This window comes from Oncorhynchus clarkii, unplaced genomic scaffold (assembly GCF_045791955.1).
Source record: "Oncorhynchus clarkii lewisi isolate Uvic-CL-2024 unplaced genomic scaffold, UVic_Ocla_1.0 unplaced_contig_6262_pilon_pilon, whole genome shotgun sequence".
Taxonomy (NCBI): domain Eukaryota; kingdom Metazoa; phylum Chordata; class Actinopteri; order Salmoniformes; family Salmonidae; genus Oncorhynchus; species Oncorhynchus clarkii.
In genome coordinates this window covers 68,588-96,473 of record NW_027258057.1, presented here as the reverse complement: position 1 = coordinate 96,473, position 27,886 = coordinate 68,588, and the positions used below count along the sequence as shown (strand labels likewise).

The 27,886-nt window shown below is 42.3% G+C and overlaps 1 pseudogene; it reads right to left on the bottom strand.

Moving 5' to 3' along the window:
• Positions 1-228: 228 nt before the first annotated feature.
• Positions 229-27,886, bottom strand: part of LOC139394694 (zinc finger protein 883-like) — a 39,779-nt pseudogene continuing 12,121 nt past the window's right edge.

Genomic DNA, 27,886 nt, shown 5'->3' with positions numbered 1-27,886 from the left:
CAAAAAAGTATTTAGTCAGCCACCAATTGTGCAAATTCACTTAAAAAGATGAGAGAGGCCTGTAATTTTCATCATAGGTACACTACAACTATCACAGACAAAATGAGGAAAACAAATCCAGAAATATTTATATATAAACAAGTAAACATTCTCTCCTGTGTGGATTCTGATGAGTAAAATGCCTTCCCCCCAGTCTGAACATTTGTAAAGCTTCTCCCCCGTGTGCGGTCTCATGTCTTCTTTCAGGTGTCCTAATTGGGTAAAAACGCATTGCACGCTGGGATCAGTGGTAAGATTTCTTCCCTGTGTGAATTCGCTCATGCACTTTCAGGTTTCCTGACTGGCTAAAACTCTTTCCACACTGGGCACAAAGGAAAGGCTTCTCCCCTGTGTGTATTCGCAAATGATCTTTGAGGATACCTAACTGCATAAAACTCTTTCCACACTGGGAGCAATGGTGAGGCTTCACTCCTGTGTGAATCCTCTCATGTCTTTTCATGTTAACTAAATGGTTAAAACTCTTTCCACAATGGGAGCAGTAGTAAGGCTTCTCCCCTGTGTGTATTCGCAAATGATCTTTGAGGATACCTAACTGCATAAAACTCTTTCCACACTGGGAGCAATGGTGAGGCTTCACTCCTGTGTGTATCCTCTCATGTCTTTTCATGTTAAGTAAATGGTTAAAACTCTTTCCGCAATGGGAGCAGTGGTATGGCTTCTCCCCTGTGTGTATCCTCCTATGTCTTTTCATGTTTCCTAACTGGCTAAAACTATTTCCACACTGGCCGCAATGGTATGGCTTCTCTCCTGAGTGTATTCGCTCATGAGCCTTCAGGCTTCCTAACAGGCTAAAACTCTTTCCACACTGGCCGCAATGGTATGGCTTCTCTCCCGTGTGTGTCCTCTCAGGTCTTTTCAGGCTTCCTAACTTGATCTGGGAGCAGAGGTGTCGTCTTGATGTTGTGGAGGTCTTTGGTTCCTCCAAGTTTGGTTTTCCTCCTGCCAAAGACAGTGTTTATATAAAAAGAGACCAGAATGAAACCTCCACTCTCCAATTTTGTGTAAATTTGTTTACATTGCTTTGCCAAGATAATCCATCCACGTGACAGGTGTAGCATATCAAAAAGCTGATTAAACAGCATTACATAGGTGTACCTTGTGCTGGGCACAATAAAAAGCCACTCTAAAATATACAGTTGTCACACAACACAATGCCACAGATGTCTCAAGTTTTGAGGGAGTGTGCAAATGGATTGGGGACTGCAGGAATATCCACTGGAGCTGCTACCAGAGAATTTAATGTTGCATTCTCTACCATCAGCCGCCTCCAATGTATTTTTTAGAGAATTTGGAAGTCCGTCCAACAGGCCTCACAACCGCAGATCAAGGACCTCCACATCGTCTGAGATCAGCCACCCGGACATCTGATGAAACTGAGGAGTATTTATCCTTGAGGACTATTTAACAAAGCCCTTTTGTGGGGAAAACTAATTCTGATTCGATGGGCCTGGCTCCCAAGTGGGTGGGCTTACGCCCCAACAGACCCACCAATTGCTGCGCCCCTGCCCAGTCATGTGAAGTCCATAGATTAGGGCCTAATAAATGTATTTACGTTGACTACTTTCCTAATTTGAACTGTAAATCATTGAAATTGTTGTTTTCATATCTGTTCAGTATATACATACAGTGGGGAGAACAAGTATTTGATACACTGCCGATTTTGCAGGTTTTCCTACTTACAAAGCACGTAGAGGTCTGTAATTTTTATCATAGGTACACTTCAACTGTGAGAGACGGAATCTAAAACAAAAATCCAGAAAATCACATTTTTAAGTAATTAATAATAATTAATTTGCATTTTATTGCAGGACATAAGTATTTGATCACCTACCAACCAGTAACAATTCCGGCTCTCACGTTTTTCTTTAAGAATCCCTCCTGTTCTCCACTCATTACCTGTATTAACTGCACCTGTTTGAACTCGTTACCTGTAGAAAAGACACCTGTCCACACAGTCAATCAAACAGACTCCAACCTCTCCACAATGGCCAAGACCAGAGAGGGTGTAAGGACATCAGGGATAAAATTGTAGACCTGCACAAGGCTGGGATGGGCTACAGGACAATAGGCAAGCAGCTTGGTGAGAAGGCAACAACTGTTGGTGCAATTGTTAAAAAATGGAAGAAGTTCAAGATGACGGTCAATCACCCTCGGTCTGGGGCTCCATGAAAGATCTCACCTTGTGGGGAATCAATGATCATGAGGAAGGTGAGGGATCATCCCAGAAATACACGGCAGGACCTGGTCAATGCCCTGAAGAGAGCTGGGACCACAGTCTCAAAAAGAACCATTAGTAACACACTATGCCGTCATGGATTAAAATCCTGCAGCGCACGCAAGGTCCCCATGCTCAAGCTAGCGCATGTCCAGGCCCGTCTGAAGTTTGCCAATGACCATCTGGATGATCCAGAGGAGGAATGGGAGAAGGTCATGTGGTATGATGAGACAAAAATAGAGCTTTTTGGTCTAAACTCCACTCGCCGTGTTTGGAGGAAGAAGAAGGATGAGTACAACCCCAAGAACACCATCCCAACCGTCAAGCATGGAGGTGGAAACATCATTCTTTGGGGATGCTTTTCTGCAAAGGGGACAGGACGACTGCACTGTATTGAGGGGAGGATGGATGGGGCCATGTATCGCGAGATCTTGGCCAACAACCTCCTTCCCTCAGTAAGAGTATTGAAGATGGGTCGTGGCTGGGTCTTCCAGCATGACAACGACCCGAAACACACAGCCAGGGCAACTAAGGAGTGGCTCCGTAAGAAGCAACTCAAGGTCCTGGAGTGGCCTAGCCAGTCTCCAGACCTGAACCCAATAGAAAATCGTTGGAGCGAGCTGAAAGTCCGTATTGCCCAGCGACAGCCCCGAAACCTGAAGGATCTGGAGAAGGTCTGTATGGAGGAGTGGGCCAAAATCCCTGCTGCAGTGTGTGCAAACCTGGTCAAGAACTACAGGAAACATGATCTCTGTAATTGCAAACAAAGGTTTCTGTACCAAATATTAAATTCTGCTTTTCTGATGTATCAAATACTTATGTCATGCAATAAAATGCAAATTAATTACTTAAAAATCATACAATGGAATTTTCTGGATTTTTGTTTTAGATTCCGTCTCTCACAGTTGAAGTGTACCTATGATAAAAATTACAGACCTCTAAATGCTTTGTAAGTAGGAAAACCTGCAAAATCGGCAGTGTGTTAAATACTTGTTCTCCCCACTGTATATAGAGTACCAGTCAAAGGTGGACACACCTACTCATTCAAGGGTTTTTCTTTATTTTTCAAAACTGTTTTCTACATTGTAGAATAATAGTGAAGACATCAAAACTATGAAATAACACACATGGAATCATGTGTTAAACAAATCAAAATATATTTTATATTTGAGATTCTTCAAAGTAGCCACCCTTTGTCTTGATGACAGCTTTGCACACTCTTGGCATTCTCTCAACCAGCTTCATGAGGTAGTCATCTGGAAAGCATTTCAATTAACAGGTGTGCCTTGTTTAAATATTCATTTGTGTTTTTCCTTCTTAGTGAGTTTGAGCCAATCAGTTGTCTTGTGACAAGTTAAAGGGGTATACAGAAGACAGACCTATTTGGTAAAAGACCAAGTCCAAATGGCTCAAATAAGCAAAGAGAAACAACAGCCCATCATTACTTGAAGACATGGTCAGTCAATACCGAATATTTCAAGAACATTGAAAGTTTCTTTAAGCACAGTCGCAAATAACATCAAAAGCTACGATGAAACTGGCTCTCATGAGGACCTCCACAGGAAAGGAAGACCCAGTTACAGTGCCTTGCGAAAGTATTCGGCCCCCTTGAACTTTGCGACCTTTTGCCACATTTCAGGCTTCAAACATAAAGATATAAAACTGTATTTTTTTGTGAAGAATCAACAACAAGTGGGACACAATCATGAAGTGGAACGACATTTATTGGATATTTCAAACTTTTTTAACAAATCAAAAACTGAAAAATTGGGCGTGCAAAATTATTCAGCCCCCTTAAGTTAATACTTTGTAGCGCCACCTTTTGCTGCGATTACAGCTGTAAGTCGCTTGGGGTATGTCTCTATCAGTTTTGCACATCGAGAGACTGACATTTTTTCCCATTCCTCCTTGCAAAACAGCTCAAGCTCAGTGAGGTTGGATGGAGAGCATTTGTGAACAGCAGTTTTCAGTTCTTTCCACAGATTCTCGATTGGATTCAGGTCTGGACTTTGACTTGGCCATTCTAACACCTGGATATGTTTATTTTTGAACCATTCCATTGTAGATTTTGCTTTATGTTTTGGATCATTGTCTTGTTGGAAGACAAATCTCCGTCCCAGTCTCAGGTCTTTTGCAGACTCCATCAGGCTTTCTTCCAGAATGGTCCTGTATTTGGCTCCATCCATCTTCCCATCAATTTGAACCATCTTCCCTGTCCCTGCTGAAGAAAAGCAGGCCCAAACCATGATGCTGCCACCACCATGTTTGACAGTGGGGATGGTGTGTTCAGGATGTTGCTTTTACGCCAAACATAACGTTTTGCATTGTTGCCAAAAAGTTCAATTTTGATTTCATCTGACCAGAGCACCTTCTTCCACATGTTTGGTGTGTCTCCCAGGTGGCTTGTGGCAAACTTTAAACAACACTTTTTATGGATATCTTTAAGAAATGGCTTTCTTCTTGCCACTCTTCCATAAAGGCCAGATTTGTGCAATATACGACTGATTGTTGTCCTATGGACAGAGTCTCCCACCTCAGCTGTAGATCTCTGCAGTTCATCCAGAGTGATCATGGGCCTCTCTGATCTCTCTCATCTCTGATCAGTCTTCTCCTTGTATGAGCTGAAAGTTTAGAGGGACGGCCAGGTCTTGGTAGATTTGCAGTGCTCTGATACTCCTTCCATTTCAATATTATCGCTTGCACAGTGCTCCTTGGGATGTTTAAAGCTTGGGAAATCTTTTTGTATCCAAATCCGGCTTTAAACTTCTTCACAACAGTATCTCGGACCTGCCTGATGTGTTCCTTGTTCTTCATGATGCTCTCTGCGCTTTTAACGGACCTCTGAGACTATCACAGTGCAGGTGCATTTATACGGAGACTTGATTACACACAGGTAGATTGTATTTATCATCATTAGTCATTTAGGTCAACATTGGATCATTCAGAGATCCTCACTGAACTTCTGGAGAGAGTTTGCTGCATTGAAAGTAAAGGGGCTGAATAATTTTGCACGCCCAATTTTTCCGTTTTTGATTTGTTAAAAAAGTTTGAAATATCCAATAAATGTCGTTCCACTTCATGATTGTGTCCCACTTGTTGTTGATTCTTCACAAAAAAATACAGTTTTATATCTTTATGTTTGAAGCCTGAAATGTGGCAAAAGGTCGCAAAGTTCAAGGGGGCCGAATACTTTCGCAAGGCACTGTACTTCATTACTTACCAGCCTCAGAAATTGCAGCCCAAATAAATGATTTACAGAGTTCAATTAAGAGACACAACTCAACATCAACTGTTCAGAGGAGACTGTGTGAATCAAGAAGCATGAGCAATGGACCGGTGGAAATCTGTCCTTTGGTCTGATGAGTCCAAATTTGAGATTTCCGGTTCCAACCGACATGTCTGTGAGACGCAGAGTAGGTGAACGGATGATCTCCACATGTGTGTTTCCCACCGTGAAGCATTGATGAGCATTCATGAGTGATGGTGCTTTGCTGGTGACACTGTTTGTGATTTATTTAGAATTCAAGTCACACTTAACCAGCATCGCTATCACAGCATTCTGCAGCGATACACCATCCCATCTGGTTTGTGCTTAGTGGGACTATCATTTGTTTTTCAACAGGACAATGACCCAACCACAACCAGGCTGTGTAAGTTCTATTTGACCAAGAAGGAGAGTGAAGGAGTGCTGCATCAGATGACCTGGTCTTCACAATCACCCGACCTTAACCCAAATTGAGATGCATTGAGATGGTTTGGGATGAGTTGGACCGCAGAGTGACGGAAAAGTAGCCAACATGTGCCCAGCATGTGGGAACTCCGTCAAGACTGTTGGAAAAGTATTCCAGGTTAAGCTGGTTGAGAGAATACCAAGAGTGTGCAAAGTTGTTTTTGTTTTAGTCGGGGAGAGCCCTATTGGGAACAGATACCAATGGGCAGATCTATTTTATTTGTTCAAACTAAACTACAGCACTTACTTTGATGTGTCAAATCTGATCCTTTCTTCTCTTCTCCTCCTCTCACAGTTCCACTCAGCCCCGTTGTTTTCCTGCAGTCCACCAGCAGCACAGACAACCTCTTCATACCCAGCAGTAACGTGCTACCGGGAGAGGCACGACACAGGGACTCCGGGAGGGCGGAAGGGCTAGCATTGTCCTGGTAACCATAAAGAGGGGACACAGACACATATCATTATGGATGCTGATGTCACTGTTGTCATAAAGTGCCTAACAGAAACCCAGCCCAGAGCCCGAAAGAGAAAGCTGTATGCTAGACCAGATCAAGCTGTACCATCTGGTATTCTGATCTGGAGAGACTCTTCTCTGCCTCGTCAGCATTAGGATGTTGTTGAGGCTCCCCAGAGGATCCACGATAGTCATGTGTCTCTCCTGTGTGAATGAGAACATAAAACAGATGGTAAACTTATGACCATCTATTGCAATCATAGAGTCTTACAAGAGGCATGCATATGTCTAAAATGGCCACTTTCATCATGATTTCCTAAAATAGTGTTTGTGACGCAAATGTAAAAGGGTCGTTCCACAAAATGGGTGGCTTTTGCATCCCTTTGTTATTTTAAGTAGAAAATATGCACCAATATAGAATTTTAACAGCCTGTTATATTAGATGAGGGGAACTTTAATGTAGACCACATGGAAAATTCAATACATCTAATTGAAAAGTCCCTAAAATATTTGAACCAATGGCAGATTGACCCTTTAACAATTCCTACAGTACTGAACAACATATTCAAGTGTAGAACTTCAGTAGAATGCCACTTTAAAACCACACATTAGTTCAACAACGGCATAGTTTGTGTCCCTGTTAAAGAGCGTACTCACTGGTGTTAATCTGATATTCTGTCTCTTCCTCTTTCACTGCCAAAACGTCTTCCTTCTTCACCTTTATTGAGATAGCATCATCTTCCTCTCTAAACGGTTCTTTCTCTTCTTTCACTATAACAGCCTCCTCTTCCTCCTTTTTCATTCTGAATGATTCTTTCTGCAAACAGCAGACCCCCTCTTCATTAGCAAGGGAGGAGTACTTTAATGAGCTCATGGTCAGGGATGTTAGCTAGCTAGCTAGCATTAGCGTCTAGCCTAGTGCTAGGCTCAGTATCAATCTTTAACACGTTTGCAAATTGAACCAGTTGATACGTCAACCGAAACTCGTTTAAAACACTGAGATTAGATCATGTACATTAACATGGTCTAAAACGTCAATCTTTCAGTTTTATGTTGGCTAGCAAGCTACCGACGTGGTTGAAAGAGTTGGCGCCTTGTTGTTCCTGAAGAAGCGTCCCGTCCAGTCCATTATACGTCACGGAAGAATCATCACCTGGAAGACGCTCATCGCCATCTGCTGACTGGAGTGGGTAACGCAGTTTGGAAACAATAGTTACTACACTTTTTGTATTGGAAAGAACGTCATAATAATTTAACAATAAGCTGATACATTTTCTCTTCCAAATAATACGTTCCTGTACACAGACGTAGAAGCTCAATATGAATATGTAGATGATTAATAAATACTTATATGAATAGGTAGTGTGTTGATATACATTTTCTCTGTTAATTTTTCACATTCTTTTTTATCTACATGTGACCACACTATTCCCTTAAAGCCACGCTCTATAAGATACAAATCCTCCTGTAAACAACAGAACAAATGCATCACATGCAAATATCACTTGATTATCTGTAGTGCTTTACACTGGGTAGACAAAACATTAAGAACACCTGCTCCTTCCATGACTTAGAAAGACTAGATGAATCCAGGCTAAAGCTACGATCCCTTACTGATGTCACTAGTTAAATCCACTTCAATCAGTGTAGATGAAGGGGGGAGACAGGTTAAATAAGGATTTTTAAGCCTTGGGACATGAGACATGGATTGTGCATGTGTGCCATTTAGTGAGTGAATGGGGAAGACAAAATATTTAAGTTACTTTGCACGGGGTATGGTAGTAGGTGCCAGGCGTGCCGGATTGTGTCAAGAACTGCAACGCTGCTGGGTTTTTCAGCTCAACAGTTTCCCATGTGTACCAAGAGTGGTCCACCACCCAAACAGTGGAGGTTAGTGCCGTTTAAGATGAGGCAGGACGATTTGTTTTTTCATGAGCATGGCCTTAATTCTATTACAGCATATTGGATGACTGTCATTCATATTTCACTCACCCTGTTCAATGTAACAGCAATAGGTTTAGGCTACTACATGATACTCTAATTGTCCCTATACCCATCATGAGGTAGCAACCTAGCCTATGAATGAAAGTTTAGAATGTAGGTTCACACAGGTCGAGAGAAAATTTAGCGATGACAGACAGTGACACATAGACAGACAGTGACACATTCAATACTGCCTTGCACACTCTCGCCTGCATCTAGCTGAAATAGAGATATCACTGGACAAATTCAGGTATGTTTATCCCCGTTTTGTTCCATTTAAACGTTTGTCAACAGAATCGGCGGAATGAAAACACCCCTGATCATGCATAAACACAGTTCACTTTCATTACAGACACGTTGTATTCCTTCTTGCATCTATGTGCTCTCCTCTTATCACCTTCTCCCTTTGTTTCTGTACTTCAATGCACAACACATCAGCTGTATGTGACCAGGCGAAAAAACCTTTCCAAGCCAAACCATTTCATAACTGCTACACACAGCTTACATTGTTGTCACCATATTAGCTAAAATAACATCATAGTCAACAGAGCTAATAGAACTAACTCGTTAGTAAACCTGCTACAATCATGCAGTAACATTACAGTGTACAGTCAGTAAGCAGTTTAGCACTTACCTTGGCGGGTCCCAGTGGCAATAAATTAGTAAAACCAAAAGCTTGCCTTGACTTGGAAAAGTTCCAGTGTTGTGTTGGATAGTCATAGCCAGCTAGCTAACATAGCATCCCTCTGTTTGAGCCAAGTGTTTGAGTAGACTAAACTAGATAGCTGCATTTGCTAGCTAAGTAAGTGAAACTGAAAGTGGAAAATAAATGACGAAATATCTCTCTCTCGCTTCTCCTTCATTTTGGAATAAAATAATTTGTTCAAAACTGTTCAACTATTGTATTTTTCTCTCTTTTAGTCAACTACTCACCACATGTTATGCACTGCAGTGCTAGCTAGCTGTAGCTTATGCTTTCAGTACTAGATACATTATTTGATCCTTTAATTGGTTGGACATCATGTCAGTTCATGCTGCAAGAGCTCTGATAGGTTGGAGGACGTCCTCCGGAAATTGTCATAATTACTGTGTAAGTCTATGGAAGGGCTTGAGAACCATGAGCCTCCTAGGTTTTGTATTGAAGTCAATGTACCTAGAGGAGGATGGAGGATGCAAAATAGTATGTTTTAATAAATTATTTGGTGACGTGATTATATTTAGTATAGTTTTATCTAAAAAGGACCACTTTTAAATATTTTACCATTTTAATTTTTCTGAAAATAACTGAGGACGATTGTTCTCCCCTTCCTCCTCTGAGGAGACCCCACTGCACCCAAAGGACACCCAGCCAACTTGACACAATTGTGGGAAGCATTGGAGTCAACATGGGCCAGCATCCCTGTGGAATGCTTTCGACACCTTGTAGAGTCCATGCCCCGACGAATTGAGGCTGTTCTGAGGGAGAAAGGGGAGGGTCCAACTCCATATTAGGAAGGTGTTCCAGATGTTTGGTATAATCAGTAGATACATCTGCAATTTAGCAGACACTTTTATCCAAAGGGAATCAAACCCACTACCCTGGTTTAACAAGCACTATACTCCACCAACTGAGCTACAGGACCACAAGGAATGATCAAGGAATGGCGCAGATAAACACACACAGCCTGAGTTTCAGAAATATAATTGTATCAAAGACCGTAACATTGAAACTGACATACTTCATATTTAGTTACAATCAAATATTATTTGTCACATGCGCTGAATACAACAGGTGTAGATCTTAACGTGAAATGCTTACTGACAAGCCCTTAAAACCAACAACGTAGATAAGAAAAATAAGGGTTAAGAAAATATTCCCAAAATAAAAAGTTCAAAAAAGTAACATAATAAAAAACAATAACGAGGCAAAATACAGGAGGTACCAGTACAGAGTCAATGTGGAGACTATATACAGGGGGTACCAGTACAGAGTCAATGTGGAGGCTATATACAGGGGGTACCAGTACAGAGTCAATGTGGAGGCTATATACAGGAGGTACCAGTACAGAGTCAATGTGGAGGCTATATTCAGGGGGTACCAGTACAGAGTCAATGTGGAGGCTATATACAGGGGGTACCAGTACAGAGTCAATGTGGAGGCTATATACAGGGGGTACCAGTACAGAGTCAATGTGGAGGCTATATACAGGAGGTACCAGTACAGAGACAATGTGGAGGCTGTATACAGGAGGTACCAGTACAGAGTCAATGTGGAGGTTATATACAGGTGGTACCAGTACAGAGTCAATGTGGAGACTATATACAGGGGGTACCAGTACAGAGTCAATGTGGAGGCTATATACAGGAGGTACCAGTACAGAGTCAATGTGGAGGTTATATACAGGAGGTACCAGTACAGAGTCAATGTGGAGACTATATACAGGGGGTACCAGTACAGAGTCAATGTGGAGGCTATATACAGGAGGTACCAGTACAGAGTCAATGTGGAGGCTATATACAGGGGGTACCAGTACAGAGTCAATGTGGAGGCTATATACAGGAGGTACCAGTACAGAGTCAATGTGGAGGCTGTATACAGGAGGTACCAGTACAGAGTCAATGTGGAGGCTATATACAGGGGGTACCAGTACAGAGTCAATGTGGAGGCTATATACAGGGGGTACCAGTACAGAGTCAATGTGGAGGCTATATACAGGAGGTACCAGTACAGAGACAATGTGGAGGCTGTATACAGGAGGTACCAGTACAGAGTCAATGTGGAGGCTATATACAGGTGGTACCAGTACAGAGTCAATGTGGAGACTATATACAGGGGGTACCAGTACAGAGTCAATGTGGAGGCTATATACAGGAGGTACCAGTACAGAGTCAATGTGGAGGTTATATACAGGAGGTACCAGTACAGAGTCAATGTGGAGACTATATACAGGGGGTACCAGTACAGAGTCAATGTGGAGGCTATATACAGGAGGTACCAGTACAGAGTCAATGTGGAGGCTATATACAGGGGGTACCAGTACAGAGTCAATGTCGAGGCTATATACAGGGGGTACCAGTACAGAGTCAATGTGGAGGCTATATACAGGGGGCACCAGTACAGAGTCAATGTGGAGGCTATATACAGGGGGTACCAGTACAGAGTCAATGTGGAGGCTATATACAGGAGGTACCAGTACAGAGTCAATGTGGAGGCTATATACAGGGGGTACCAGTACAGAGTCAATGTGGAGGCTATATACAGGGGGTACCAGTACAGAGTCAATGTGGAGGCTATATACAGGAGGTACCAGTACAGAGTCAATGTGGAGGCTGTATACAGGAGGTACCAGTACAGAGTCAATGTGGAGGCTATATACAGGGGGTACCAGTACAGAGTCAATGTGGAGGCTATATACAGGGGGTACCAGTACAGAGTCAATGTGGAGGCTATATACAGGAGGTACCAGTACAGAGACAATGTGGAGGCTGTATACAGGAGGTACCAGTACAGAGTCAATGTGGAGGCTATATACAGGTGGTACCAGTACAGAGTCAATGTGGAGACTATATACAGGGGGTACCAGTACAGAGTCAATGTGGAGGCTATATACAGGAGGTACCAGTACAGAGTCAATGTGGAGGTTATATACAGGAGGTACCAGTACAGAGTCAATGTGGAGACTATATACAGGGGGTACCAGTACAGAGTCAATGTGGAGGCTATATACAGGAGGTACCAGTACAGAGTCAATGTGGAGGCTATATACAGGGGGTACCAGTACAGAGTCAATGTGGAGGCTATATACAGGGGGTACCAGTACAGAGTCAATGTGGAGGCTATATACAGGGGGCACCAGTACAGAGTCAATGTGGAGGCTATATACAGGGGGTACCAGTACAGAGTCAATGTGGAGGCTATATACAGGAGGTACCAGTACAGAGTCAATGTGGAGGCTATATACAGGGGGTACCAGTACAGAGTCAATGTGGAGGCTATATACAGGGGGTACCAGTACAGAGTCAATGTGGAGGCTATATACAGGAGGTACCAGTACAGAGTCAATGTGGAGGCTATATACAGGAGGTACCAGTACAGAGTCAATGTGGAGGCTATATACAGGAGGTACCAGTACAGAGTCAATGTGGAGGCTATATACAGGAGGTACCAGTACAGAGTCAATGTGGAGGCTATATACAGGAGGTACCAGTACAGAGTCAATGTGGAGGCTATATACAGGAGGTACCAGTACAGAGTCAATGTGGAGGCTGTATACAGGAGGTACCAGTAAAGAGTCAATGTGGAGGCTATATACAGGGTTACCAGTACAGAGTCAATGTGGAGGCTATATACAGGAGGTACCAGTACAGAGTCAATGTGGAGGCTATTTTCAGGGGGTACCTGTACAGAGTCAATGTGGAGGCTATATACAGGAGGTACCAGTACAGAGTCAATGTGGAGGCTATATACAGGGGGTACCAGTACAGAGTCAATGTGGAGGCTATATACAGGAGGTACCAGTACAGAGTCAATGTGGAGGCTATATACAGGAGGTACCAGTACAGAGTCAATGTGGAGGCTATTTTCAGGGGGTACCAGTACCGAGTCAATGTGGAGGCTATATACAGGGGGTACCAGTACAGAGACAATGTGGAGGCTATATACAGGGGGTACCAGTACAGAGTCAATGTGGAGGCTATATACAGGAGGTACCAGTACAGAGACAATGTGGAGGCTATATACAGGGGGTACCAGTACAGAGTCAATGTCGAGGCTATATAGAGGAGGTACCAGTACAGAGTCAATGTGGAGGCTATATAGAGGAGGTACCAGTACAGAGTCAATGTGGAGGCTATATACAGGGGGTACCAGTACAGAGTCAATGTGGAGGCTATATAGAGGAGGTACCAGTACAGAGGTACATATCAGGAGCAGGTGTTAAATAAAATACATACAGCTTTATACAGTTTGATTTAATGAGGCTTAATGACCAAAAGCACAATTCTATTTTGTAAACATGAGACAAGTGTACGAGGAGATGCGTGTTCTCTCATGAACTTTAGTTTGGAACCACCAAGACTTCCTAGTGCTGGCCGCCCAGCCAAACTGAACAATTAGGGGAGAAAGGCCTTGGTCAGGGACGTTACTGAGAACCCGATGGTCACTCTGACAGAGCTCAAGAGTTCCTCTGTGGAGATGGGAGAACCTTCCAGAAGGACAACCATCTCTGCAGCACTCCACCAATTTGGCCTTTTTGGTAGAGTGGCCAGACAGAAAGTCTGTTTGGAGTTTGCCAAAAGGCACCTAAAGGACTCTCAGACCATGAGAAACAAGATTCTTTGATCTGATGAAACCAAGATTAAACACTTTGGCCTGAATGCCAAGCCTCAGGTCTGGAGGAAACCTGGCACCATCCCTACGGTGAATCGTGGTGGTGGTACCATCCCTACGGTGAATCGTGGTGGTGGTACCATCCCTACGGTGAATCGTGGTGGTGGCACCATCCCTACGGTGAATCGTGGTGGTGGTACCATCCCTACGGTGAAGCATGGTGGTGGTACCATCCCTACGGAGAATCGTGGTGATGGCAATATCATGGTGTTATTGGGGATATTTTTCAGTGGCAGGGACTGGGAGACTAGTCAGGATCGAGGGAAAGATGTACGGAGCAAAGTACAGAGAGATAATTGATGAAAACCTGCTCAAGAGCACTCAGGACCTCAGACTGGGGCAAAGGTTCACCTTTCCACAGGACAACGACCCTAAGCACACAGCAAAGACAACATAGAAGTGGCTTTGGGACAAGTCTCTGAATGTCCTTGAGAGGCCCAGCCAGAGCCCGGATTTGAATCTGATCAAACAACTCTGAAGAAATCCTGAAAATAGCTGCGCATTGACGCTCTCCATCCAACCTGACAGATCTTGAGAGGATCTGCAGAGAAGAATGGGAGAAAACACCACAAATACAGGGGTGCCAAGATTGTAGTGTTATACCCAAGGCGGCTTGAGGCTATAATCACTGCCAAAAGTGCTTCAACAAAGCACTCTCTGCTCAACAACACTGACTGTGAATCAATCTGGTTGATTCTCTGGTTGATTCTCTGCTCAACAACACTGATCGCGTCAAACTTTGCTGTGTGTCCAGGCTGTCACTTCTGTCATCAGCTACTAACACCAGTGCTGCACCTTTGTCCTTGTCCCTGGATGACGGCTTCCTGCTCCCTCTTCCATAGTGAGAACACTGATGGCTCAACATGGTTTTCTGAGAGACTGGATGAAGGCATCCTGCTCCCTCTTCCATAGTGGGAACACTGCTGGCTCAACATGGGCTTCCTGGTTATGAAAGAAAGTGTGGTGGTCAATGGTAGCCTCTCCCATTGTTTGAAGCAGTTGTAGTCTTTGTTGGCATGCATCCAGACCCCAGAATGGTAGTAGAAAGGAGCCTGTTCCCCGCATGCTTCCTCACAATCATTGTCTGGATCGACCACTCCCCCACCTGACCACAGGACCAGTATTGCTGACTGATCTTCATTCCTACAGCCTTCATCACCGCCCCTGGAGTCTCTTCACTGTCTGATCTTCATTCCTACAGCCTTCATCACCATCCCTGGAGTCTCTTCACTGTCTGATCTTCATTCCTACAGCCTTCATCACCATCCCTGGAGTCTCTTCACTGTCTGATCTTCATTCCTACAGCCTTCATCACCGTCCCTGGAGTCTCTTCACTGTCTGATCTTCATTCCTACAGCCTTCATCTCCATCCCTGGAGTCTCTTCACTGTCTGATCTTCATTCCTACAGCCTTCATCTCCGTCCCTGGAGTCTCTTCACTGTCTGATCTTCATTCCTACAGCCTTCATCACCGCCCCTAGAGTCTCTTCACTGACTGATCTTCATTCCTACAGCCTTCATCACCGCCCCTAGAGTCTCTTCACTGACTGATCTTCATTCCTACAGCCTTCATCACCGTCCCTGGAGTCTCTTCACTGTCTGATCTTCATTCCTACAGCCTTCATCTCCATCCCTGGAGTCTCTTCACTGTCTGATCTTCATTCCTACAGCCTTCATCTCCGTCCCTGGAGTCTCTTCACTGTCTGATCTTCATTCCTACAGCCTTCATCACCACCCCTGGAGTCTCTGCACTGAGTAGGTGAAGATAGTATAAGAAACCTGTCCCATTCTACTTGTCTATTATCTTTGTTTAGAAATAGTCATTTGTGTGACCTACTGATTTTCCCTACAATTTATTTTAAGGATTTAGAAATATAGAAATGGTAGAACGAGGAATGTCAGAGTCTGGAATATAAATATATACCATTTGTTTAAAATGTATATGATGGTGTGTCTAGACATTATGGACCGTATATGAATATAAAAGGTGTGTACAGTAGTAGTTATATAGGATGAGCCTTGACTAGAATACAGGGTGGAGTACTGGGTGGTAGACGGCTAGTAACAGTGACTAAGTTCAGGACAGGATACTGGGCGGAGGCCGGCTAGAAGTGACTATTTGAACATTCATATTGAACAGCCTTACCTATAGAGTAGCACCACCACCCATCAGCCCATTCTCATCTTGATGTCAAAGCTGCAGTGTATTGTTGCTGTAGGAGTTTATGATTAATAATCCTATTTCAAGACACACTAAGATGTCACCATACTATTCATTTAAAGCCCCTCTGTCAGATATAAATCATCAGAGTGGGAAACCAACTGACATGGAAACAATGGAACAAATGTATCACTATCAGAGGGGTCTATTATGACATCATATAGAACTACTCAGACATTCCAAATATCACTTGATTATCAGAGGGGTGTATTATGACATCATATAGAACTACTCAGACATTCCAAATCAGGCTTCATCCACATCATGAAGGTGGATATTGATCCAACCATTTCAAAAGTAATGACCGGGCTGATGGAAACAGGATATGCCTGAATATTTTAATAAATGGTGACATTTTGTTACTTCGTTTGACAATTTGTTTGTCTTTTTGTGTCAGTAAAAATGTTTAAGCGAGAAATGGCAGTGGAAACTCTTTGATGCGCAAATATTTATATAACAACCATCACATCTTTGTTAACTTGGAGTCACTTGATGATATCTTGTGTGGTTCCCCCACTACGATTCGGAAACCCATGTAGTTTATTAGGCTACAGATGAAATAAGTTATGAACTTCACAGGGTGGTGAAACTACATGTGATGAGCTTGATGCTCCATTCCAATACACTTTGAGGGTCTTATTCTGGTGACATGATGACCGATGCTTGGTTGCCATTTGACAAATAAAATAATTGCTCTCACCCATGATAATCTCATCAATCGGGTAACAACGTTTATTGAACCAGTGGGAGGTTTGTAAATGCCCCCAGGAAAGTCGAAAGAGGAACTCTTCATTGAGACAATGATAAACAGCAATCTGTGGGAGAGTTGTGGTGGATATTATAAAATAAGGATCTGCTGGAGTCCAAGTCAAACCAAGATTCTTTATTTCTGAGCTCAGAGAGAATAACAGAGTTACACAGAACAGTGTAGACAGTCTGAATTCCTGAAGCATTGGGTGATGAGCACATATCTTTATAGTTTCCTATTCCTGGGCGGGACTTTATTCATACAAGGACACAGGTGTAAATTGGTTTGCAACACATAATGATAGTCCCAAGAACAGGAGATTATAATAGGACAGTTTCACAAGGTTAGTCACATACTCAGTTATGTGGACACACAAACAACTAACATTTTCCATTACAGAGTCTGAACATTTTCATTTCATTAAATCATCAGTGGGCCAACAATGCAAATGTCAACAATGGAACAAATGCATCACATCCAAATATCACTTGATTATCTGTAGTGCTGGAGGAATGACACACCCAGATAAACACACAGAGTTTAAAAAAAGGACCATTTAAACACATGGAACCTGATCTTCTTTATATTCAAACTGACAGACTCCATATTCAATTCATGTTTTCTAATAGAAACAAACAACTATATGTTTAAGTATACTTTGTACAATTCACTTTCATCTGGTAAAAACAAGTAAACACATTCTTAGTCAACAATATAAGACAACAGGAGCACTGTGTATGTTCTCTGATTCATTTTAAGTCAATGTGATGTGAAATATCAATATTACAAGTAATTCTTCTCTTTTGTGTGGATTCTCTTATGACGTTGAAGTGACTGTGATGAGTAATATGTTTTCCCACAGTCTGAGTATTTTGTAAGCCTTCTCATGTATTCTTTCAGGCTTCCTAAATGGGCAAACGCTTTGCACACTGGGAGCAGTGGTAAAGCTTCTCCCCTGTGTGCAGTCTCATGTGTTTTAATTTTTAAAATGTTTAATTTTACCTCCCTTTTTCTCCCCAATATCGTGGTATCTAATTGTTAGTAGCTACAATCTTGTCTCATCGCTACAACTCCCGTACGGGCTCGGGAAAGACGAAGGTCAAAGTCATGCGTCCTCCGATACACAACCCAACCAAATCGCAGTGTTAAGCAGTGTTAAGGCTTCTCCCCTGTGTGTATTTTCCCCTGTTGGTTCAGGTGTCCTTTCTGGTTAAAACTCTTTCCAGGACCTCAACTCTTTTCTATTTTTACCAATGACCATACAGTTTTTAAATTCCTCATCAATCCATGGAGCCTTAACAGTTCTAACAGTCAGTTTCTTAACAGGTACATGTTTATCAATAATTGGAAGAAACAATTTAATATGGTAAAAACAGGTTAACACATTGTCAGTGTACAATATAAGACAACGGGAGCACTGTGTGTGTTCTCTGATGAATTTTAAGTCAATGTGATGTGAAATATCAATATACACGCTAAGAGAAGTCATTTCTCTCTCCTGTGTGGATTCTCTAAAGACGTTTAAGTGACTGTTATGAGTAATATGTTTTCTCACAGTCTGGCCTTTTGTCAGCATTCTCCTCTGTGTGCAGTCTCATGTGTTCTCTCAGGCTTCCTAAATGGGCAAAAGCTTTGCACCCTGGGAGGAGTGGAAAGGCTTCTCCCCTGTGTGTATTCTCTCGTGTCGTTTCAGCCCCCCTGACCGGTTGAAACACTTTCCACACTGGGAGCAGTGGTAAGGCTTCTCACCTGTGTGTATTTTCTCATGATGTTTCAGGTTCCCTAAATTGTTAAAACTCTTTCCACACTGGGAGCAGTGATAAGGCTTCTCCCCTGTGTGTATTCTCTCATGTCTTTTCAGCTCCTTTGACCGGATGAAACACTTTCCACACTGGGAGCAGTGGTAAGGCCTCTCCCCTGTGTGTATTCTCTCATGTTGTTTTAGGTTCCCTAAATTGTTAAAACTCTTTCCACACTGGGAGCAGTGGCAAGGCTTCTCCCCTGTGTGTATTCTCTCATGTTGTTTCAGGGTCCCTAAATTGTTAAAACTCTTTCCACACTGGGAGCAGTGGTAAGGCTTCTCCCCTGTGTGTATTCTCTCGTGAACTTTCAGGTTTGATTTCTCATTAAAACCCTTCCCACACTGGGAGCAGTGGTAAGGCTTCTCCCCTGTGTGTATTCTCTCATGTCGTTTCAGTTTCCCTAAACCGATAAAACTCTTTCCACACTGGGAGCAGTGATAAGGCTTCTTCCCTGTGTGTATTCTCTCATGTCGTTTCAGTTTCCCTAAATCGTTAAAACTATTTCCACACCGGGAGCAGTGATAAGGCTTCTCCCCTGTGTGTATTCTCTCGTGCAGTTTCAGATGCCCTGGCCGGTTGAAACACTTTCCACACTGGGAGCAGTGGTAAGGCTTCTCCCCTGTGTGTATTCTCTCATGAGCTTTCAGGTGTGCTTTCTGGTTAAAACTCTTTCCACACTGGGAGCAGTGGTAAGTCTTCTCCCCTGTGTGTATTTTCTCATGTTGTTTCACGTCCCATAACCGGTTACAACCCTTTCCACAGTGGGAGCACTGGTGTCGTCTTGCTGGTTTGGACGTCCCTGGCTCTGGTTCCTCTGAGTCTGGTCTTTCTCCTGCCAAAGATAGTGTTATTTTTAAATAGAGACCCGAATGAAACCACATGATAAAACAACCTTGCTACGAGGGTAAATCCTAAATCAGATCTCTCAATAACCTGAGGCCAGTTTTAACAATCTTAGTGTGATTTTAAAACAAATGCAGAGCTTCCCGGTAATTACTGCTATGTTTACATTACTTATTTTATTCATCCTGTTTTACAAGTCAGAACACAAAAACCTAGACAGTTCTAGGACACTGAAGACACAGACGTCGCTGGATTCCAATTGAACAGTTGGTTCTAAATATATAACATTCATAGCTGTATGATACATAATGTGACCTACACACTTCCTTAAACATAAAATAACTAAAGAATTAATTTTGTGTGGAAGTCCAAAACTTGTTTTTACGTCAGATACAAAGCACATCAGTAACATCTCCCCGTTGTTGAAAGGGTTCGAAACATTGCTGTTTAAATGGACCAATTTCTTATTTAGACATTCACAGATTTTCAACATTTTGAACTTGTAGGCTGCTTTTCCTTTACTCTGCGATCCAACTCATCCCAAACTATCTCGATTTGGTTGAGGACGGGGGATTGTGTAGGCCAGATCATCTGATGCAGCACTCCATCACTCTCCTTCTTGGTCAAATAGCTCTTACACGGCCTGGAAGTGTGTTGGGTCATTGTCCTGTTGAAAAACAATTGACAGTGGGACTAAGCCCAAACCAGATGGGATGGCATATCGCTGCAGAATGCTGTGGTAGTCATGCTGGTTAAGTGTGACTTGAATAAATAAATCACTGACATTGTCAATAGCAAAGCACCCGCACACCATCACATCTCCTCCTCCATGCTTCACGGTGGGAACCACACATGCGGAGATAATCTGTTCATCTACTCCTCGTCTCACAAAGACATGACGCTCGGAACCAAATACTCAAATTTGGACTCATCAAACCCAAGGACAGATATTCACCGGTCTAATGTCCATTGCTCATGTTTCTTGGCCCAAGCAAGTCTCTTCTTCTTATTGGTGTCCTTTAGTAGTGGTTTCCTTGCAGAAATTCGACCATGAAGGCCTGATTCACGCAGTCTCCTCTGAACCGATGATGTTGAGATGTGTCTCTTGCTTGAACTTTGTGAAGCATTTATTTGGGCTGCAATTTCTAAGTCTGGTAACTCTAATGAACTTATGCATCAGAAGTAACTATGGGTCTTCCATTATTGTGGTGGTCCTTAAAGTAATGATGGTCTGTTGCTTCTCTTTGCTTATTTGAGCTGTTCTTGACATAATATGGACTTCACCTTTTACCCAATAGGGTTATCTTCTGTATACCCCCATACCTTGTCACAACACAACTGATTGGCTCAACACATTAAAACCTGTTATGGCACATTAACTCTTGAAACTAGGGGGCACTATTTTAATTTATGGAAAAATAACGTTCCCAAAGTAAACAGGCTATTTCTCAGGACCAGGTGCTAGAATATGCATATAATTGACAGCTTAGGATAGAAAACACTATAAAGTTTCCAAAACTGTAAAAATATTGTCTGTGAATATAACAGAACTGATATTGCAGGTGAAAGCCTGAGAAAAATCCAATCAGGAAGTGACTCTCATTTTGAAACCTCTGCGTTCCTATGCATCCCTATTGACCATTGAAAGGGATATCAACCAGATTCCTTTTTCTATAGCTTCCCTAATGTGTCTACAGTCACTAGACATGGTTTTTATTTTGAAAAATGAGCGTGAACGACAACATTGCGTCAGTGGTCAGGTGGTGACTCTCAGAGTGATTTGTCCGTAATAGACAAAGGCGGCCCTTGTGCCTCTCGCTCCTAGTGAAAAGCCAATTGTCCCGGTTGATATATTATCGAATAGATATTTGAAAAACACCTAGAGGATTGATTATAAAAAAGGTTTGCCATGTTTCTGTCGATATTATGGATCAAATTTTGAGTTTTTTTCGGCGTTGTCATGACCGCAACTTCCGGTGGATTTCTCAACAAAACTGAGGTATTTTGGCTATAATAAATCATCTTTATGGAACAAAATTAACATTTGCTGTCTAACTGGGAGTCTCGTGGGTGAAAACATCCGAAGCTCATCAAAGGTAAACGATTTAATTTGATTGCTTTTCTGATTTTCGTGACCAAGCTCCCTGCTGCTAGCTGGACATAATGCTATGCTAGGCTATCGATAAATTTACACAAATGCTTGTCTTGCTTTGGCTGTAAAGCATAATTTCAAAATCTGAGATGACAGGGTGATTAACAAAAGGCTAAGCTGTGTTTCACTATATTTCACTTGTGATTTCATGAATATGAATATTTTATATTAAGATTTTTTGTCCGTTGACACCTGTTTGGCTAGGGATTCCGCTAGCGGAACGTTGACAACATCCGGTGAAATTGAAGAGTGCAAAGTATTTTTTTATTTATTAGAAATATTTAACTTTCATGCATTCACAAGAGCAAAGCTTAACTTCTTGTTAATCTAGCCACCATGTCAGATTTCAAAAAGGCTTTACGGCAAAAGCAAACCATGCGATTATCTGAGGACAGCACCCCATCAAACAAACACACGACAATCATATTTCAACCCGCCAGGCGCGACACAAACCTCAGAAATAACAATATAATTTGTGCCTTACCTTTGAAGAGCTTCTTCTGTTGGCACTCCAATATGTCCCATAAACATCACAAATGGTCCTTTTGTTCGATTAATTCCGTCATTATATCTCCAAAATGTCCATTTATTTGGCGCGTTTGATTTAAAAAAAACACTGGTTCCAACTCGCCCAGCATGACTACAAAACATCTAATACGATACCTGTAAATGCTGTCCAAACATTTCAAACAACTTTCCTAATCCAACTTTAGGTATTTTAAAACGTAAATAATAGAGAAAATTTAAGATGGGATAAACTGTGTTCAATACCGGATAAAAACAACATGAAGCGCGTGACCTGGAGCGCGCATCAAAACATTAGAGAGCACTAGGCTGGACCCTCGTTCTGAATAACCGAACTTCTTCATTTCTCTAACGAAAAACATCAACCAATTTCTAAAGACTGTTGACAACTAGTGGAAGCAATAGGAACTGCAACCAAGTGCCACAGAAAATTCCTCCTGGATGGTTTGTCCTCGGGGTTTCACCTGCCAAATAAGTTATGTTATACGCACAGACATTATTTTAACAGTTTTAGAAACTTTAGAGTGTTTTCTATCCAAACCTACCAATTCTATGAATATCCTAGCTTCTGGGCAGGTAACAGGTAGTTTACTTTGGGAACGCTTTTCATCCGGACGTGAAAATACTGCCCCCTATCGAAAACAGGTTATAAGGAATGAAATTCCACAACTTAACTTCTAAAAAGGCATACATGTTAATTGAAATTAATTCCCGGTGATTACCTCATGATGCTACAGTCCTCCTTTAAGACTCCATAATGTTTCATAATTAGATGCTACAGTCCTCCTTTAAGTCTCCATAATGTTTAGAATGTGTCTGGAAGCGCTACTCTATATATTATACTCTCATCCTTTCGGTTTTATTAATATTAATAATAATGTTATAATAGGTAATAACTAACTTCAATAACTAGGGTTAATACCTGCCTGGCGCACCAACAAAATCTTCATATTTACCCCCCTCTAACAATACCGCTACAGAATTAGCGTAGTAGGCCATGTAACTTAAGGTAATCAGAAATATTTAGGACTAACTTATTCCTTGCCACCCATTCTGAAACTAACTGCAGCTCTATGTTAAGTGTTGCAGTCATTTCAGTCGCTGTAGTAGCTGACGTGTACAGTGTTGAGTCATCCGCATACATAGACTCACTGGCTTTACTCAAATGTCATTGGCATGTTGTTGGTAAAGATTGAAAAAAGTAGGTGCCAAACAGCTGCCCTGGGGAATTCCTGATTCAAACTTGATTTTGTAGCTCTGGGGCGGCAGGTAGCCTAGTGGTTGGAGATTTAGGCCAGTAACCGAAAGATTGCTGGATCGAATCCCCGAGTTGACAAGGTAAAAAACTCTGTCGTAATTGAAAAAAATAATGGAAAAAATAATTGAAAATAATAATTTGTTCTTAACTGACTTGCCTAGTTAAATAAAGGTTACATTTTAAAAGAAAAACTCTTTATCCACAATATAGCAGGGGGTGTAAAGCCATACGTTTTTTCAGCAGCAGACTATGATCGATAATGTCAAATGCCGAACCGAAGTCAAACAAAACAGCCCCAACAATATTTTTATCATCAATTTCGCTCAGCCAAACAGTCATTTGCAAGTGCTGTGCTTGTTGAATGAACTTCCCTATAAGCTAAAAGTCTATATTTATTTAATGTAAAACAGCATTGTATCTGGTCAAATATTTTTTTCCCAAAATTGTAAGGGTTGGTAACAGGCTGATTGGTCAGCTATTTAAGCCAGTAAAGGGAGCTTTACTATTCTTGGGTAGTGGAATGACTTTAGCTTCCCTCCAGGCCTGAGGGCACACACTTTCTAGTAGGCTTAAAATAAAGACAAGGCAAATAGGAATGGCAATATCGGCACATGTCTATAAGCCGCAGGTGCTTACCGGTACATTGAAACAAATTAACTTGGTCACTATCTTCCTCCTCCTGTGCACTGAAACCACTGAAGTCATCTCCTTCGGTGTCGGAGATGAATAGCCTCAGAATTTCTTCATCCGATGTTGGATCGTTTTCATTGTAGCTCTCGTCACTTCCATCCGGAGGCAAATTCCCCGCTGAGCTCATGCTGCCCCTTCAACACGCAGCAGTCCAGCCTTTCGAAACCCGTTGATGATAGTGGATTTTTTGACAATGCTCCACGCTGTCAGGACCCACTGGCAGACTTGACCATAAGTTGCTCTTCGCATGCGGCCCGTTTTAGTGAAGGATTTCTCCCCACTTGTCATCCAAGCCTCCCACTGAACAAGGAGCGCCACCTTAAATGCACGATTTACACTGATGTCGAGTGGCTGCAAATACTTTGGGCCATCTGCTTTTCTTCCCTCTGAAAGCTTTTGTTGTCTTTTTGCACTGAGTCAGTTCCTCACGCTGCTGTTTCCAACGTCTTATCATCGACTCATTAAGGCCAAGCTCCCGTGCAGCAGCTCTATTTCCTTTTCCAACAGCCAGATCGATCGCCTTCAACTTGAAAGCTGCATCATATGCATTTCTCTGTGTCTTTGCCATGATGAGGGTGACAAAAATTACTACCGTAATCAGAATGATGGGAAGTTTGAGCGCGCTCGATTTACGTCACATTATGTGACGGTGCTCAGTTTTTTGGCGGCATGAATCTTGTGAAAGCGGGAAAAATCCATAAATTAGCCGCGTCATTGTATAAACCGCGAGGTTCAAAGGTTGGGAATAATGTAGCGGCTTATAGTCCGGAAATTACGGTACACAATATTAGTCCCAGCCTTTGGAACTGTGGTTTTCCTAGACATGGCTACTATATTGTGATCACTACATCTGATGGATCTGGATAGTGCTTTAAAACCCATTTCTGCAGCATTAGTAAAGATATGATCAAACCATGTTGATGATTTCATTCCTCTACTGTTTGTAACTACCCTGGTAGGTTGATTGATAACCTGAACAAGGTTGCCGGCACTGGTTACAGTTTGAAGCTTTCGTTTGAGTGGGCAGCCTGATCACAGCTTTCCTCCAGTATTAGTTAATTAATTAACAGTGTCTTGAGTTTAGTTTGCCTGTTCTACAGTCTTTTAAAGATAGGGGCGTTGACTGCGACAGGCAATGTAACATCCATAATGTTTTGAGAAAAAGTTTTTGTAAAACAAGCACCTTACAATGGATCATCTTGAAACTTTCTCTCCAAAGCTACCTTTCATCAAGGTTTTATATGGTCTATTGGTTTCTCTCTTTTCATTGGCAGAATCCTTTTTCAGTGTTATGATATTCATAACATCCATATACACCAGTCTATCTTCCTGTCAACTAACAGAACTCTGCTGGTTATCCTGGTAACAGATACCAGTGGGCAGATCTATTGTATTTGTTCAAACTAAACTACAGCACTTACTTTGATGAGTCAAATCTGATCCTTTCTTCTCTTCTCCTCCTCTCACAGTTCCACTCAGCCCCATTTTTTTCCTGCAGTCCACCAGCAGCACAGACAACCTCTTCATACCCAGCAGTAAGGTGCTACCGGGAGAGGCACGACGCGGGGACTCCGGGAGGGAGGAAGGGCTAGCGTTGTCCTAGTAACCATAAAGAGGGGACACAGACACATGTCATTATGTGCTTTACAGAAACCCAGCCCAGACCCAGATAGAGCAAGCTGTATGCTAGACCAGACCAAGCTGTATGCTAGACCAGACCAAGCTGTACCATCTGGTGTTCTGATCTGGAGAGACTCTTCTCTGCCTCGTCAGCATCAGGATGTTGTTGAGGCTCCCCAGAGGATCCACCATAGTCATGTCTCTCTCCTGTGTGAACGAGAACATCAAAATGAGTAGTAAACTCCCTTTGATATTTTAAGTAGAACATATGCTTCAATATTGAATTTTAAAAGCCTGTTATACTAGATGAGGGGAACTTTAATATAGACAACATGGAGAATGCAATACATCTAATTGAAAAGTCCCTAAAATATATGAACCAATGGCAGATTGACCCTTTAACAATTCCTACAGTACTGAACAACATATTCAAGTGTAGAACTTCAGTAGAATGCCCCTTAAAAACCACACATTAGTTCAACAACTGCATAGTTTGTGCTCCTGTTTTTAAGACAGTACTCACTGATGGTAATCGGATATTCTGTCTCCTCCTCTTTCACTCCCAAAACGTCTTCCTCCTTCACCGTTATTGAGACAGCATCCTCTTCCTCTCTAAAAGGTTCATTCTCTTCTATCACTATAACAGCCTCCTCTTCCTCCTTTTTCATTCTGAAATGTTCTTTCACTATAACAGCATCTTCTTCCTTCACTATAACAGTCTCCTCTTCCTCCTTTTTCATTCTAAAAGGTTCTTTCACTATAACAGCATCTTCTTCTTTCACTATAACAGTCTCCTCTTCCTCCTTTTTCATTCTAAAAGGTTCTTTCTCTTCTTTCACTGTAACCTCTTCTTCAATGTTCATTGCCAGAGCTTCTTTCTGCAAACAGCAGACCTCCTCTTCTATAGCAGGGGATGAGTACTTTAATGAACTCATGGTCAGGGATGTTCGCTAGCTCGTTAGCATTAGCGAATAGCCTAGTGCTAGGCTCAGCATCAATCTTTAACAAGTTTGCAAATTAGGTTACAGTTAACCAGTTAATACGTCAACAGAACTGTGTTTAAAACACTGAGATTAGATAATGTACATTAAGATGGTCTAAATCGTCAATCTTTCACTTTTATGTTGGCTAGCAAGCTACCGAGGTGGTTGAAAGAGTAGCCGCGTTGTTGTTCCTGAAGAAGCGTCCGTCCAGTCCATTATACGTCACGGAAGAATCATCACCTGAAAGACGCTCATCGCCGTCTGCTGTCTGGAGTGGGTAACGCAGTTTGGAAACAATACACTACACTACACTTTTGTATTGGAAAGATATCTAAAAAGGATTAAACTTTTTTACATGTTTTATCATTTTTATTTTTATGAAAATCACTGAGGAGGGTCCTCCCCTTCCTCCTCTCAGGAGCCTCCACTTCCTCCTCTGAGGAGCCTCCCATTTCTCCTCTGAGGAAGCTCCCCTTCGTCCTCTCAGGAGCGTCCCCTTCCTCCTCTGAGGAGCCTCCCCTGCACCCAAAGGACATCCAGCCAACTTGTGTGGGAAGCATTGGAGTCAACATGGGCCAGCATCCCTGTGGAAAGCTTTCGACACCTTGTAGAGTCCATGCCCCGACGAATTGAGGCTTATCTGAGGGAGAAAGAGGAGGGTCCAACTTCATATTAGGAAGGTGTTCGAAATGTTTGGTATAATCAGTGGATATATCTGCCATTTAGCAGACACTTTTATCTAAAGGGATTTGCAGTCATGTTTGCAAACAATTAACATATGGATGGTCCCAGGAATCAAACCCACTACCCTGGTTTAACAAGCACTATACTCCACCAACTGAGCTACAGGACCACAAGGAATGATCAAGGAATGACGCAGATAAACACACACAGCCTGAGTTTCAGAAATATAATTAAATCATTAGACCGTAACATTGAAACTGACATACTTCATATTAGACGTAGACCGATTAATTAGGGCCGATTTCAAGTTTGTATAAAAAATGTATACAAAATGTAATTTTTTTTACACCTTTATTTAATCTTTATTTAACTAGGCAAGTCAGTTAAGAACACATTCTTATTTTCAATGACCGCCTAGGAACGGTGGGTTAACTGCCGTGTCCAGGGGTAGAACGCTAGAATTTCACCTTGTCAGCTCGGGGGATCCAAACTTGCCACCTTACAGTTAACTCGTCCAGCGCTCTAACCACCTGCCTCATTACACTCCACGA